This window comes from Triticum urartu, chromosome 2, assembly GCF_003073215.2.
Source record: "Triticum urartu cultivar G1812 chromosome 2, Tu2.1, whole genome shotgun sequence".
Classification (NCBI taxonomy): Eukaryota; Viridiplantae; Streptophyta; class Magnoliopsida; order Poales; family Poaceae; genus Triticum; species Triticum urartu.
The window spans coordinates 65,380,834-65,398,124 of record NC_053023.1 but is presented as its reverse complement, the minus strand read 5'-3'; the positions used below and the strand labels follow the sequence as shown (position 1 = coordinate 65,398,124).

The 17,291-nt window shown below is 51.4% G+C and overlaps 1 pseudogene; it reads right to left on the bottom strand.

Annotated features, from left to right (window-relative positions):
• Nucleotides 1-17,291, bottom strand: part of LOC125535068 — a 71,671-nt pseudogene that overhangs the window by 9,339 nt on the left and 45,041 nt on the right.

The window sequence follows — 17,291 nt, the reverse complement described above, 5'->3', positions numbered from 1 at the left end:
AGAAGTGCCTCCTCAAGCAACTCGGCAGAAACGCTCACGTCTACGTGGACGACATTGTGGTGAGGACGGAGAAGCGCGGCACCTTGCTGGAAGACCTCAAAGAAACGTTTGAGAACCTACGCCGGTTCCAAATGAAGCTCAACCCCGAGAAATGCGTGTTCGGAGTGCCAGCCGGCCAGCTCCTAGGCTTCCTGGTCTCCGAACGCGGCATCGAATGCAACCCGGTGAAGATCAAGGCCATCGAGAGAATGGCGATCCCCACCAAGCTTCGAGACATCCAAAAGTTCACCGGATGCTTGGACTCCTTGAACCGCTTCATCAGCCGGCTCAGAGAGAAATCTCTCCCCCTCTACCGCCACATGAAGAAGAGCACTCACTTCGAGTGGAATGACCAGGCCGACCAAGCTTTTCACGAGCTGAAGAAGATGCTGGCCACGCCGCCCGTCCTAGCGGCGCTGACTGAGAAAGAGCCCATGCTCCTTTACATTGCCGCAACCAGCCGGGTGGTCAGCATCGTCATCGTAGTCCAACGCCCAGAAGAAGGCCGAGCCCAGCCGGTCCAGTGGCCGGTGTATTATTTGAGCGAGGTGCTGTCCGCTTCAAAGCAGAACTTCCCGCACTACCAGACGATGTGTTACGGCGTGTACTTCACCGCCAAGAAACTGAAGCCCTACTTTCCAGAGCATCCCATCACGGTCGTATGCACCGCCCCGCTGGCCGAGATCATAGGCAGCCGGGACGCATCTGGCCGAGTGGTGAAATGGGCCATCGAGCTGGCCCCTTACACAATCTTCTACCAGCCCCGCACCGCCATCAAGTCCCAAGCACTGGCCGACTTCCTCGTCGACTGGGCCGAGACCCAGTACCTGCCGCCGGCTCCCGACTCCACCCGTTGGCGCATGCACTTTGACGGGTCCAAGATGCGCACCGGCTTGGGAGCTGGCGTCGTCCTTACCTCTCCCAAAGGCGACAAGCTCAGATACACGCTGCAGATTCACTTTGCCGCCTCCAACAATGTAGCCGAGTACGAGGCACTCATACACGGGCTCCGGCTTGCCAAGGAACTCGGCATCCGCCGGATCCTATGTTATGGCGACTCAGACTTGGTGGTTCAGCAATCATCCGGCGACTGGGACGCCAAGGACGCAAATATGGCAAGCTACCGCTTCCTGGTTCAACAACTCAGCGGATACTTTGAAGGATGCGGGTTCCACCACGTACCACGAGCCGACAACGAGCCAGCTGATGCCCTGGCTCGAATAGGCTCCACTCGGCAAGCAATACCAACCGGCGTCGCTCTACAACGCCTCCTCAAGCCGTCCATCAAGCCGTCTCCAGAGTCCGATTCCATCTTCATACCGCCTGACCCCGACGCGGCCGGGTCCGGCTCGAAGAACCAAGCAGGCGACCCCGGGACTTCAGTAGTCGGCCCGGGGACTTCGGCAACCGACTCGGGGACTGCCACACCCGGCTCGGGGACTGCAGTAGCCGGCCCGGGGACTGCACCAACAAAACAGCCAGCGGCCGACTCCAGCATTTCACCACCCAGCCCGCCCACCCTGATGGCAGTAGCCACATTGGCAGTAGGAGAAGTCACGGCTCCGTCATGGGCTCAGTCCATCCTCAACTTCCTAGTAAACCAAGATCTACCGGCTGACGAAACAGAGGCAAGACAAGTCCAACGTCGAGCCGGAGCATACACAATCGTCAACAGAGAACTCGTCAAGCGCAGTGTCACTGGAGTCCTCCAACGGTGCGTCGAGCAAGAGAAGGGCATTGCAATCCTCAGAGACATTCACCAAGGAGAATGCGGCCACCATGCGGCTTCAAGATCACTCGTCGCCAAAGATTTCCGCCATGGTTTCTTCTGGCCGACTGCTTTGGATGACGCCAAAGAATTAGTTAAATATTGCAAAGGGTGCCAACTCTTCAGCTCCAAGCAACACATGCCGGCTTCGGCACTCAAGACCATTCCCCTCACCTGGCCCTTCGCCGTTTGGGGACTGGACATGGTGGGCCCATTCAAGACGGCGCGCGGCGGCATGACGCATTTGCTCGTCGCTGTGGACAAATTCACCAAGTGGATTGAGTCAAAGCCGATCAAGAAGCTGAATTGGCCGACTGCTGTGGCATTCATCACAGACATAACAACTCGGTACAGCGTGCCACACAGCATCATCACCGACAATGGCACGAATTTTGCCAAAGGAGCATTGGCACGTTTCTGCGCAGCCCAAGGTATCCGGCTGGACTTAGTGTCCGTCGCCCACCCGCAGTCAAACGGCCAGGTCGAGCGAGCCAACGGCCTCATCCTCTCCGGCATCAAGCCCCGACTGGTCGCACCACTGGAGCGTTCAGCCGGCTGTTGGCTCGATGAGCTGCCGGCTGTCCTCTGGAGTCTGCGCACTACCCCAAACAAGTCAACCGGCTTCACTCCTTTCTTCCTCGTGTACGGTGCCGAGGCGATCATCCCAACTGACATCGAATTCGACTCGCCCCGGGTAACCATGTACACGGAGGCGGAGGCCAAGGAAGCACGAGAAGACGGCGTCGACCTGCTGGAAGAAGGCCGGTTGTTAGCCCTCAGCCGGTCTGCCATCTACCAGCAGGGTTTGCGTCGCTACCACAGTCGGAAGGTCAGGCCAGGATCTTTCCAAGAGGGCGATCTTGTGCTCTGGCAGATCCAGCGAACAACCGGCCAGCACAAGCTCTCGGCCCCTTGGGAGGGCCCCTTCGTCATCAGTAGAGCTCTAGGCAACGACTCCTAAAACCTAATCGACGCGCAGAAGCCCAACGCACGCAAGAGAGACGACTCCGGCAAGGAGTCGGAACGGCCATGGAACGCCAACCTCCTTCGAAGATTTTACAGTTGAAATGCAGTATGTATCACGCTAACTTTTGTACTAAATACGAGACAATAGGCCCCCGAGGAGGGCTCGGGGACTGCCATCTTTTATCTATGAATGAAAAGTATCATGCTTATGACCTTGTCATTTCATTTACTTATTCCGTCCGGCACCAGGTTCGACTAGTCGGCTCGGGGACTGGCCGACTGGAGTTATATTAGAAATCCTACCCGCGGTCAGACAAGTAGTGTGCCGACACCCAGGCTTAGCTCTTGCCAAAGTCGCAGTTCTTAGAACCAGCTGTCCGGCTGGCAAGAGTCAAAAGCAGGAAAGGATGCCCACACGAAAAATGGCCAGGGACCAACGGACTAATATAACGAAAGCCGGTTTGCCACCTACCACCGACCGACTACCAAAGTAGCCGGCCGGCCGGTTTCCATTCACTTCACTTCAATCCAAGAAAGCTCGAGTACTTGCCTCCCCAAAGAGGGAAGGCGGCAAAGGAAAAAGCCTAAGGATAAAAAGCATACGCGAATGGAAACCAAACATGCACATAATAATATTTACATAAAAGACCTCCAAGAGGCCAGCATTCAACATAGTTTGGATACACCCCCAGTGGGTGGAACTGCGAAAGCTTAATAAAGATTGTTCAAAAGGCAACAAGCAGGAAAAATAAGGACGGCAGGTCAAGCTGGCGGAGCGACCGACGAGCCGGGCTGGTCGGCGGAGAAGGTTGTGCCGGCTGAAGGAGTGGCCGGCTGGCGAACCTCGGCTTGATCACCGCCTCCCGCAGAGGGCGCACTTCCACGCACCTCGTTGCTGGAGGCACGGTCAGCCTGAGGCCGGCTGGTTGTTCCACTAGCCGGCTCGACGTCTTCACCGTCCTCTTCTTCGTCATCCTCGCCCTCGTCGCTGGAGGCGATCTCCTCTGCCGAGTCCTCGCCCACCGCTGGGTTGAGCCCGAACCACTTCTCCGGCTGGGCAACGCCGCCATCATTGATTTCAGGTGCAAAAACGCTGATGTCGGTGCACTCGGCGATCGTCGAAGCACGCCGGGCGATAGCCGGCCATACCTCCTCCAGCTCCGCGTCGGCCTCCAGCCGCCAAGTGCGCAGCTGGTCCAGGTTCAGCCCTGGGTACCAAGCTCGAACGAACTCCAACGCCTGCCCGGCTCCAAGACGGGCCGCCGACGCCTTCCAAGCTTCAAAGCGACCGACTGCGACCTCCAGCCAGTCAGCAGTCCGGCTTGGGGTGCGCTGGATCGTCTCGCTGGGCCAGAGGGCGGCCAACACCTGCGCCCCGGCACGTTGGAGCCGGCGAAGCATCCGGTGAGCCGGCTGCAGCCGCGCTTGGACAGCCAAGAGCTGCTCCTCAAGCGTCTGATTCGCATTCGGCGCGATGTTGACCCCCGCCTGACGGCGCGCCTCGCGATGGGCCTCGATGGTTTGGGCGGCGAAGGCGGAGTAGCCGGGAAAGTAGTCTGCGCAAGAAAATAGGCAGCAGCACAAGTCAGGCCAAAAACCAGGCGGCAAGGGGCAGGAGAGGAGCGAGGAAGGCGGCTTACCGTCGATCAAGTCCTCGATGCGGCCGAAGCCTTCATCCAGCGCTCGCCGGGTCTCAGCCCAGCTCGCCGCCTCGGTCTCACACTCTGACTTCAGGGCGGCCTCGCTATCCTGCGCTTTCTGCAGGGCCGCCTTGTGGCTCTCCTCTTGGTCAGCCAGCTTCTTGGCCAGGCGGTCACGCTCCTGGACCAAGGCAGCGTACTCAGCATCCTTGGTACGAAGGGCGGCCTGCGCTTCGCTGAGCTCCCTCCTCAAGTCGGCGTTGGCCCCTGAAAGCACGAAAGAAGAAAGAAAGAAAAAAGAAAAAAACCAATAAGGAAAAAGTCGTCAAGGAAGATCTGACACGACTGCTCAGCAGTCGGCCCGAATCTCGGGGACTACACCCAGTGGGTGCCCTGACGCGCCCCCACAGGAGACAGACAAGATCAAGCACTTACTTCGGCTGTTGACCAGGTCGTCGGTATTCCGACCCAACTCCTGAGCCTGGGAGTTGAAGGCGGCAGCACGGGAGTTATGATATTCCTGGAAGTTCAGACAGGAAGCAAAATTAAGGTAGTCGTCAAGAAAGATCCGACCCGACTGCTCAGCAGTCGGCCTGAATCTCGGGGACTACACCCAGTGGGTGCGCTGACGCGCCCCCACGGAAGAAATCAAGAGACCAAAGCGGCCAAGAATGAAAGACTCACCCGGATGGCGGCCCGCGTCGACAGGAACTCCTGGGTGTACTGCTGCAGCAGGGCGGCCTGAGCTTGAAGCCGGCTCCGGACCTCTTGAGCCGCCACATTCAGCTCGCCAGTCCCCCCGCTGGGAGTCCACTCGGACGTGGCGGTGCTGGCCGCCTCCAGAGCCTCCGCCGACTGGCCGGCGCCCGCAACTCGGCGCGACTCTGGCGGAGCGGCGCCTCCCCCTGCGCGCCAACGCGTCACCGGCTGCACCTCGAAGCCGGCTCCGTCCTCCGGCTCACCCCCGGCCGGCTCCTCTGGTGCCGCTGACAATTGGCCGCCTTGGCCCGCTCCGGTTGGCGCTGCCGGTGGCGCTCTCCCCGCGAAGACCACGATGTCCTCCCTCCTCTTCATCAGCGGCGGGTCTTGGACGATTTCCGCAATGGGGTGTCAGGGGCCACGGCTCGAAGGGGAATGGCGAGCAGCGGAGGCTGGTTACGCGAACCCTCCGCCTCCGTTTCCCCGGTCGCCGCCTCCGCCTGGGCCTTGGCTGCCGCGTCGGCCTGCTCCCTCGCCGCCTGGGCGGCCGCTTTTTCTGCCGCCTCACGCTCCTCCCGCGCCTCACGGGCGCTGCATTCCGTGGCCTCCCTGAGGTCAGCGCGGGGGTCCACGCGGCGGGAGCCCGAAGACCCTCCAGTCGGCCCGACTACGGAGCTGCCCGGACCCCGCTCAAGGGAAAGCGGCGCCCTGTCCAGCGAGCGGGAAATGGTTAGGAAAAATGTTCGAACAGGAGAGAATGATGAAAAGCATGCGACCAGGCAATCGACGACTTACGCTGAGACCGCCTGAGGTTGCTTCACCGCCTTGCGGAAGCGGGCCGCTTTCGCGGCCGCCTCATCTCGTTTGGTCGCCGCGGTGGAGGCTTTGGACTTCTTCGGCCGACTACCGAAGAGGATTGATGCGACCCGGCGCTTCTGTGCGCCGCCACTGGCAGCCGGCGCGGTGGACAAGCCCGCGCCCTGATGGTCGGCCGCCGGCTGGCGACGCGGGGCGACTTCGGCTTCGGCATCATCCGGCCAGTCCTCGAAGCTAGCGGTATGGCCTGTGCCTCCGGGCTCGGCGTCGTCCCCCATGATGGCGTTTTCCATGGCGGCTGCTCCCAAATCCGGGTCGTCGACGTCGTCCACCGTGCGGTCGGGGACGTACTGGCGTTCTATCCCTGCTGCCCCGGTCGTCGGCGGAAGAAGGGGGTTCTGCTAAGAGGAACCGACCGATCAGAAGCCGGCCATCATAAAGCCGGATACCAAAACAAAGAAGAAAGAGAGGAAAGCTTACCACGGGCGGAGGGTTGGCGCGAGAATACGGCACCTTGCCGTATCGCCAGTCCTCGTCGAGCTTGCAATTGGAGATATAATTTACCATGTACGACACCTCCGCATGAGGCATCTCCCAGGTGCTCAGCCGGCTTGGGTCGAAGCGGCCGCTCATCTGACACATCATGTGGGGCCGGATTTGGAGAGGAAGTATCCGGCGCTCCACGAAGGCGGCCACCAAGTCGGCCCCGCTCAGGCCTTCCGACTGGATCATCACCCGAAGCCGGGAGACGGCAGTGTTCCCAGCCTAAGACAGTGACCTGTACCGGAAACTCCATGAGGGCTGTCTCCCAGCCGGCGGGCCGGCTACGTAAGCCGGCAGGTTGACGTGGTCTCCTTGCTGGCCGATGTTCTTCACGTAGAAGAACGACTTCTGCCAGATCTTCACCGACTGGATCAGGGGGATGGACGGGAACGGGTTGTTCTCGCCCGACCTCCTCATGGCTATGTAGGCCCCGCAGGGGGCAGGCACGCCTACGACGACGGTGCCGAGTTTGCTCTGGAAGAATTCCCCCCAGAGCTCCAGCGTGGGGAGCAGCCCCAAGAAACCTTCACAGAGAGAGACGAAGGACGACAGCAGCATCACCGCGTTGGGCGTGAGGTGATGTGGCTGAAGATTGTAGAACTCGAGGAAGGAGCATAGGAATCCGCTCGCCGGAAGGCCGAAGCCGCACAGGAAGTGCGAGCGAAAGACAACCCGCTCGCCCTCCTCCGGTGCCGGCGAGATCTCCGTCTCTGGCGCCAGGCGGACCCGCACGAGGTTGGCGTCGGGCAGGCGCCGAGTCAGGCGGAGGAACTCAAGATGGTCCTCATGGACGTTGGAGCCATCCCACGAGCTCGACAGCGCCATGGGAGCAAGACGATGTGGCGGCGCAGCGGCGCTGAGACGGAAGGCTGCGGCGGCAACGAGAGGAAGAAAGGAGGACGATAAGGGGCGGAGCGAGAGAGAGCGTGCGAACCTCTGTCTCCCCCCCTCCTCCCCCTACTTATAGGCTCGCGTGGCGGAGCCGAGGAGGCACGGCGTGGGGAAACGTGGGGATCGATCGTGCCCACTCCCCCACGTCCCGCGTTTATTGCGCCCTAACGGCGAAATAAAATCGCCACGGGAAGGCGAGCGGTCCACCTAGGCCACATAAGATCAGCGTTCGGGCCGAGGCTTAGGAGTGGCTGGCCTGGGCCTGCGGCGGCATCCCGTAGCGCGCGTGCACTGGCAGGGTCTCACTGCCACGTGGCCCGCAAGAGGACCCGCGGTCAGCACGCGGGTCGACCACTTTCCCGCCTGCAAGACGCAGGGCTCCCCGAAATCGGCATACACCAGCAAAGCCGGCTCTTCAGGGTAGGAAGCTGACCAAGCTTCTCGTCCCTTTGTCCGCCTCGAAGCTCGGTCAGCTTCGGGGACTACTGTCGGAGTAAATAGCCATGGGTAGCCTAGCCGGCTTCCCCTGGCCCTTCTGAAAAAATTATGAGCCCGTCCGGCTCTCAAGATTCCAAGACATGGGGCCGCCTTCCCCTTGCTGGCTGTCACCCAGGCCGGCTTTCGAAAGGCGGCCCGACTTTAGCCCTCATGAAGAAAGCCATGGGAGGGCCGACTTCGAGAAGCCGACCGTGAGGAGGCCGACTCCAAGAAGCTGGCTCCCATAAAGCGGTCGAGACCGTACCCTCAAAGTTTGCATCCACCTAGCGGCGATGTGACGGGGCGTGGCTATAGTGAAGCCTGCCACCCCTGAATCCCGGAGCACGCCTGGCACAGTGCGCCGTACGGAGTGGGCATGACCCGTCCGGCACGGCACTGTTGGCATGTAGACCCTGATGTCACCCATGACGGGCCGCCAGCGCGGCCCACGACAAGACCCATGGGAGCAGTAACCAGCCACCGACAAGACCCTTGGCAGTGGGGCCTGCCTGTTGCCAAGGAGTTGGCAGCCGGCGGGACCCACCAGCCGGCGGGCCCCAGCAGTCGGTGCAGAAGCCGGCGAGGGTAGTCACAGACGGTTGGGCCCCGCGCCTAGCCGGATTACTATTGTACCCCCCGGGGTAGGCCTATATAAACCCCCCGGGACGCCCATGCAAAGGGTTGATCCCTGCTAGTTTTAGACACCACATAGGGAGGAGAAGAGAGCGAGCCGTGCCCTTCTTCCTCCTCCCACCGAACAGCTCAAGGATCATTGTGTAGCTACTTGTCCATCTAGTGATCATGCGGAGAGCAGCAGTAGGGGTGTTATCTCCACGGAGAGCCCCGAAGCTGGGTAAGATTCCCCGGCGTGCATGTCTTCGCCTCATCCCGTTTCCAGGCACCGGCGACGTCTTACTGGCTCCCACAATGATAAGCCACCCGTTGGCATATGTCGCACCTACCACCCGACAATCTTTATCGCAAAAATAACAAAAATATTATCTAATCATATCTATTAGATCTCACTGTCGTAAGTGACCGTGTTGGGATTGACAACCCCTTATCGTGTTGGTTGCGAGGATTTATTTGTTTGTGTAGGTGCGAGGGACTCGTGCATGGCCTCCTACTGGATTGATACCTTGGTTCTCAAAAACTGAGGGAAATACTTATGCTACTTTACTGCATCACCCTTTCCTCTTCAAGGGAAAACCAACACAAGTGCTCAAGAGGTAGCAAGAAGGATTTCTGGCGCCGTTGCCGGGGAGGTTCGCGCAAAAGTCAACACACCAAGTACCCATCACAAACCCTTATCTTCCGCATTACATTATTTGCCATTTTCCTCTCGTTTTCCTCTCCCCCACTTCACCCTTGCCGTTTTATTCGCCCTCTTTCTCTATTTTCCTCTTTTTGCCCGTCTCTCGTTTGCTTGTGCGTTGGATTGCTTGATTGTCACGATGGCTCAAGATAATACTAAATTGTGTGACTTTACCAATACCAACAACAATAATTTTATTAGCACTCCGATTGCTCCTCTTACCGATGCTGAATCTTGTGAAATTAATGGTGCTTTGCTGAATCTTGTCATGAAAGATTCGTTTTCCGTCCTTCCTATTGAAGATGCCGCTACCCATCTAAATAGCATCATTGATTTGTGGACAATTATATTGTTAAATTGAAGCTATTCCCTTTTTCTCTTAGAGATCGTGCTAAAGCTTGGTTTTCGTCTTTCCCTAAAAATAGTATTGATTCGTGGAATAAGTGCAAAGGTGCTTTTATCTCTATGTATTGTCCTCCCACTAAGATCATCTCTCTTAGAAACGATATTATGAATTTTAAGCAACTTGATCATGAACATGTTGCGCAAGCTTAGGAGAGGATGAAATTAATGATACGTAATTGCCCTACACATGGTTTGAATTTGTGGATGATTATACAAAAAAATTATGCCGGATTGAATTTTGCTTCTAGAAATCTTTTAGATTCAGCCGCGGGAGGCACTTTTATGGAAATCACTTCAGGAGAAGCTACTAAACTCCTAGATAATATTATGGTTATTTATTCTCAATGGCACACTGAAAGATCTACTAATAAGAAAGTGCATGCGATAGAAGAAATTAATGTTTTGAGTGGAAAGATGGATGAACTTATGAAATTATTTGCTAATAAAAGTGTTTCCTATGATACTAATGATATGCCTTTGTCTACTTTGATTGAGAATAATAACGAATCTATGGATGTGAATTTTGTTGGTAGGAATAATTTTGGTAAGAACGCGTATAGATGAAACTTTAATCCTAGGTCGTATCCTAGTAATTCCTCTAATAATTATGGTAATTCCTACAACAATTCTTATGGAAATTATAATAATACGCCCTCTGATTTTGAATGTAATATTAAAGAATTTATTACTTCGCAAAAGAATTTCAATGATTTGATTGAAGAAAAATTGCTTAAGATTGATGAGTTGGCTAGGAACGTTGATAGAATTTCTCTTGATGTTGATTCTTTGAAACTTAGATCTATTCCACCTAAGCATGATATCAATAAGTCTCTCAGAGCCATGAGAATTTCCATTGATGAGTGCAAAGAAAGAACCGCTAGGATGCATCCTAAGAAAGATTGCTTTATAAAAGCGTGTTCTTCTAGTTTCCATGATAATAAAAATGAAGATCTAATAGTTATTGATGTGTCCCCTATTAAATCTTTGTTTTGCAATATGAATCTTGATAATGATGGGACTGAATATGATCCACCTTTACCTAGACGGCGTTCCAAGAATTTGGAGTCTTTAGATCTTAATGCTAAAATTGTTAAAAGTGGGATTGAAGAAGTCAAAACTTTAAATATTAATGAACCCACTATTTTGGATTTCAAGGAATTTAATTATGATAATTGCTCTTTGATAGATTGTTTTTCCTAGTTGCAATCCGTGCTAAATTCTCCTCATGCTTATAGCCAAAATAAAGCTTTTACTAAACATATTGTTGATGCTTTGATGCAATCTTATGAAGAAAAATTTGCGTTGGAAGTTTCTATCCTAGAAAACTTTATGATGAGTGTGAACCTACTATTAAATTTAAAATTAAAGATCATGGATTTTATGCTTTGTGTGATTTGGGTGCTAGTGTTTCCACGATTCCAAAGACTTTGTGTGATTTATTAGGTTTTCGTGATTTTGATGATTGCTCTTTAAACTTGCATCTTGCGGATTCCACCATTAAGAAACCTATGGGAAGAATTAATGATGTTCTTATTGTGGCAAATAGGAACTATGTGCCCGTAGATTTTATTGTTCTTGATATCGATTGCAATCCTTCATGTCCTATTATTCTTCATAGACCTTTCCTTAGAACGATTGGTGCAATTATTGATATGAAGGAAGGAAATATTAGATTCCAATTTCTGTTAAGGAAAGGCATGGAACACTTTCCTAGAAAGAAAATTAAATTACCTTATGAATCTATTATGAGAGCCACTTATGGATTGCCTACCAAAGATGGCAACACCTAGATCTATCCTTGCTTTTTATGCCTAGCTAGGGGCGTTAAACGATAGCGCTTGTTGGGTGGCAACCCAATTTTATTTTTATTCCATGCTTTTTGCTCCTATTTAGTAATAAATAATTTATCGAGCCTCTGTTTTGGTTGTGTTTTTTGTGTTTAATTAGTGTTTGTGCCAAGTAGAACCGTTGGGAAGACTTGGGGGAAGTCTTTTTAATCTTGCTGCAAAAAACAGAAACTTTAGCGCTCACGAGAACTGCTTCCATTTTTATTTGGAAAGCGATATTTAGTTAATTATTTTTTGCAGATGATTAATAGATAAATTCCTCACGTACAGAAATTTATTTTATAATTTTTTGGGTTCCATATCTTGCGTTAGCTACATATTACTACAGGCTGTTCTTTTTTTGAGAGATTTTGTTTTTCGTGTGTTGTGTGCTTATTTTGATGAATCTATGGCTAGTAAAACAGTTTATAAACCATAGAGAATTTGGAATACAGTAGGTTTAACACCAATATGAATAAAGAATGAGTTCATTATAGTACCTTGAAGTGGTGTTTTGTTTTCTTTCGCTAACGGAGCTCACGAGATTTTCTACTTTAAGTTTTGTGTTGTGAAGTTTTCAAGTTTTGGGTGAAAGATTTGATGGATTATGGAACAAGGAGTGGCAAGAGCCTAATCTTGGGGATGCCCATGGCACCCCAATATAATCTAAGGACACCTAAAAGCCAAAGCTTGGGGATGCGTCGGAAGGCATCCCCTCTTTCGTCTACTTCCATCGGTAACTTTAGTTGGAACTATATTTTTATTTACAACATGATATGTGTTTTGCTTGGAGTGTCTTGTATTATTTGAGTCTTTATTTGTTAGTTTTCCACAATCATCCTTGCTGTACACACCTTTTGAGAGACACACATGATTCGGAAATTGTTAGAATACTCTATGTGCTTCACTTATATCTTTTGAGTTATATAGTTTTTGCCCTAGTGCTTCACTTATATCTTTTAGAGCACGTCAGTGGATTTGTTTTATAGAAACTACTGTTCTCTCATGCTTCCCTAAGATTATTTTGAGAGTCCTACAAAACAGCATGGTAATTTGCTTTAATTATGTTAGGCATTCAAGATTAATAATAAAATTTTCTTATGAGTGTGTTGAATACTATGAGAAGTTTGATACTTGATAATTGTTTTGAGATATGGAGATGGTAATATTAGAGTCATGCTAGTTGAGTAGTTGTGAATTTGAGAAATACTTGTGTTAAAGTTTGTGATTCCCGTAGCATGCACGTATGGTGAACCGTTATGTGATGAAGTCGGAGCATGATTTATTTATTGATTGTCTTCCTTATGAGTGGCGGTCGGGGACGAGCGATGGTCTTTTCCTACCAAGCTATCCCCCTAGGAGCATGCACGTAATACTTTGCTTTGATAACTTGTAGATTTTTGCAATAAGGATATGAGTTCTTCATGACTAAGGTTGAGTCCATGGATCATACACACTTTCTTCCTTCCACCATTGCTAGCCTCTCTAATATCGCGCACCTTTCGCCGGTATCATACACCCACCATATACATTCCTCAAAAAAGCCACCAAACCTACCTATCATGGCATTTCCATAGCCATTCTGAGATATATTGCCATGCAACTTTCCACCGTTCCATTTACCATGACACGCTCCATCATTGTCATATTGCTTTGCATGATAATGTAGTTGACATTTTATTTGTGGCAAAGCCACCGATCATAATTCTTTCATACATGTCACTCTTGATTCATTGCATATCCCCTTACACCGCCGGAGGCATTCACATAGAGTCATATTTTGTTCTAAGTATTGAGTTGTAATTGTTGAGTTGTAAGTAAATAAAAGTGTGATGATCATCATTTTTAGAGCATTGTCCCAAGTGAGGAAAGGATGATGGAGACTATGATTCCCCCACAAGTTGTGATGAGACCCCGGACAAAAACAAATATAGGCTAAAGAAGCCCAAATAAAAAAAGGCCATAAGGAAAAGGCCCAAATGAAAAAACGAGAGAAAAAGAGAGAAGGGACAATGCTACTATCCTTATTCCACACTTGTGCTTCAAAGTAGCACCATGATCTTCATAATAGAGAGTCTCCTGTGTTATCACTTTCATATACTAGTGGGAATTTTTCATTATAGAACTTGGCTTCTATATTCCAATGATGGGCTTCCTCAAAATACCCTAGGTCTTCGTGAGCAAGCGAGTTGGATGCACGCCCACTTAGTTCCTTTTGTTGAGCTTTCATATACTTATAGCTCTAGTGCATCCGTTGCATGGCAATCCCTACTCACTCACATTGATATCCGTTGCATGTGCCCGTTGATACGCCTAGTTGATGTGAGACTATCTTCCCCCTTTTTTGTTTCCTCCACAACCACCATTCTATTCCACCTAAAGTGCTATGTCCATGGCTCACGCTCATGTATTGCGTGAAGATTGAAAAGTTTGAGAACACCAAAAGTATGAAACAATTGCTTGGCTTGTCATCGGGGTTCTGCATGATTTAAATACTTTATGTGGTGAAGATAGAGCATAGCCAGTCTATATGATTTTGTAGGGATAACTTTATTTGGCCATGTTATTTTTAAGAAACATAATTGCTTAGTTAGTATGCTTGAAGTATTATTATTTCTATGTCAATATTGAAATTTCGTCTTGAATCTTTCGGATCTGAATATCCATACCACAATTAAGAAGAATTACATTGAAATTATGCCAATTAGCATTCCGCATCAAAAATTCTGTTTTTATCATTTACCTACTCGAGGACGAGCAGGAATTAAGCTTGGGAATGCTTGATACGTCTCCAACGTATCCATAATTTTTGATTGTTCCATGCTATATTATATTCTGTTTTGGACATTCTTGGGCTTTATTATACACTTTTATATTAATTTTCGGACTAACCTATTAACCGGAGGCCCAACCCAGAATTGCTGTTTTTTTGCCTATTTTATGGTTTCGCAGAAAAAGAATATCAAACGGAGTCCAAACGGAATGAAACCTTCGGGAACGTGATTTTCGGAACGAACATGATCCAGAGGACTTGGACCCTACGTCAAGACATCAACCAGGAGGCCACGAGGTAGGGGACGCACCTACCCCCGCAGGCGCGCCCTCCACCCTTCTGGGCCCCCTGTTGCTTCACCGACGTACTCCTTCCTCCTATATATACCTACATACCCCCAAACTACCAGATACGGAGCCAAAACCCTAATTCCACCGCCGTAACTTTCTGTATCCACGAGATCCCATCTTGGGGCCTTTTCCGGAGCTCCGCCGGAGAGGGCATCGATCACGGAGGGCTTCTACATCAACACCATAGCCTCTCCGATGAAGTGTGAGTAGTTTACCTCAGACCTACGGGTCCATAGTTATTAGCTAGATGGCTTCTTCTCCCTTTTTGGATCTCAATACAAAGTTCTCCCCCTATCTTGTGGAGATCTATTCGATGTAATCTTCTTTTGCGGTGTGTTTGTTGAGACCAATGAATTGTGGTTTTATGATCAAGTTTATCTACGAACAATATTTGAATCTTCTCTGAATTCTTTTATGTATGATTGGTTATCTTTGCAAGTCACTTCGAATTATCAGTTTGGTTTGGCCCACTAGATTGATCTTTCTTGCAATGGGAGAAGTGCTTAGCTTTGGGTTCAATCTTGCGGTGTCCTTTCCCAGTGACAGTAGGGGCAGCACGGCACGTATTGTATTGTTGCCATCGAGGATAACAAGATGCGGTTTACATCATATTGCAAGAGTTTATCCCTCTACATCATGTCATCTTGCTTAAAGCGTTACTGTGTTCTCTTGAACTTAATACTCTAGACGCATGCTGGATAGCGGTCGATGTGTGGAGTAATAGTAGTAGATGCAGGCAGGAGTCAGTCTACTTGTCTCGGGCGTGATGCCTATATACATGATCATACCTAGATATTCTCATAACTATGCTCAATTCTGTCAATTGCTCAACAATAATTTGTTTACCCACCGTGAATACCTATGCTCTTTGAGAGAAGCCACTAGTGAAACCTATGGCCCCCGGTCTATCTTCCATCATATTAATCTTCCAATACTTAGTTATTTCCTTTGCCTTTTATTTTACTTTGCATCTTTATCATAAAAATACCAAAAATATTATCTTATCATATCTATCAGATCTCACTCTCGTAAGTGACCGTGTAGGGATTGACAACCCCTTATCGCGTTGGTTGCGAGGATTTATTTGTTTGTGTAGGTGCGAGGGACTCGTGCGTGGCCTCCTACTAGATTGATACCTTGGTTCTCAAAAACTGAGGGAAATACTTACGCTACTTTGCTGCATCACCCTTGCCTCTTCAAGGGAAAACCAACGCAAGTGCTCAAGAGGTAGCAGGCCCCCCCACCCCCCAAGTGACGGCGGCACTCCCTTGCTTGGAGGGGGGAAACGAACGCGTTGGGTCTACACGGATGGGATCTTGCTGCGGCCCGGATGTTGCTCCAAAGTGTTCCTATGGGCTGACCTAACACAACCGGGTGGAGAGTTCCACTGGTCAAAGCCCGTTCGTGCAAAGTCAAAGGGCTAGATCCCTTGGTCAAACACTACGGGGTTAGGCAGGACGGGGGCCCGGGGGGTAGCAATGCCACCGAAGCATTGCACCGGGCCCTCATACATGTCGTACGGTGTGGTGGCATGTCCGTAGAGGCGGCACGCGTCTTCGAGGTGTGGCCCCCCTCACGGACGGCGCCGTCGCCGACACCTAGAGGGGGGAAACGAAGGTGTCGGGTCTACACGGATGGGATCTTGCTATGGATTTGGTTCGGAAGTTGCTCTAAAGTGTTCCTATACGCTGACCTAACACAACCGGGTGGAGAGTTCCACTGGTCAAAGCCCGTCCGTGTAAAGTCAAAAGGCTAGATCCCATGGTCAAACGCTACAGGGTTAGGCAGGACGGGGGCCCTGGGGTAGCAATGCCACCGGAGCATCGCACCGGGCCCTCATACTTGTCGTACAGTGTGGTGGCATGTCTGAAGAGGCGGCACGCATCTTCGGGGTGTGCCCCCCAAGTGACGGCGGCACTGCCTTGCGTGGAGGGGGGGGGCACACCGCGGAGCCCCAAGACGGGCGTCTACGCATGCGTGAACACTTTCACATATGCATCGGGACCCGTGTGATGTTTTGGTGGCATAGCTACACCCCGAGTATCCCCACTAACCAGATTCCCTCCGTGTCGACCGTTTCCCCCCTCTGTGACACGGTGACAGCGACGTTTGTAAAGGGGGAAATCGATATACCGTCAGGGTATGTTTTTTTAGATAACGAATATTTATCTTGTGGAAAAACAAAAAAAAAGCAAATATGAAAAAAAATATAAAATAAATATATGTCGACGGCCAGGCCGTCGGCATATGTGTGCACATGGAGGTACAATCCCACGGATCAATGACATGGCATCGCACGCGGATCGATGACGTGGCAGAGGGGCATGGGCCAGGTCTATGCCGACGGCTATGCCGTAGGCATATCTCTGCCACACAACGGCCCCCCACTCCCTCGGATCGATGACGTGTCGACGACACGGATCGGTGACGTGTCGACGACGCGGATCGGTGATGTCAGCAATTCTATGTCGATGGCATAGCCGTCAGCATAAATATGCCGACGGTCGGCGTTACCTCCCGTCGGCGTAGTTTCGACGCTGTCAAACGGTCGTCGCTGACCGGGTAGGTGGGCCCGGTGTATGCCGACGGCCTAGCCTATGCCGATGGGCCCCATAGGCGAATCGCTAGCGGTCCTGACGGCCTCATCTACGCCGACGGCCTCGTCGTCATAGATGGACCTATGCTGATGGCCTGGGTCAGGCCGTAGGCGTAGAAACACCGTCGGCATAAGTCCATCGATGCCGATGGGGCCGTCGGCATAGATGAGGCCGTCGGCGTAAGCG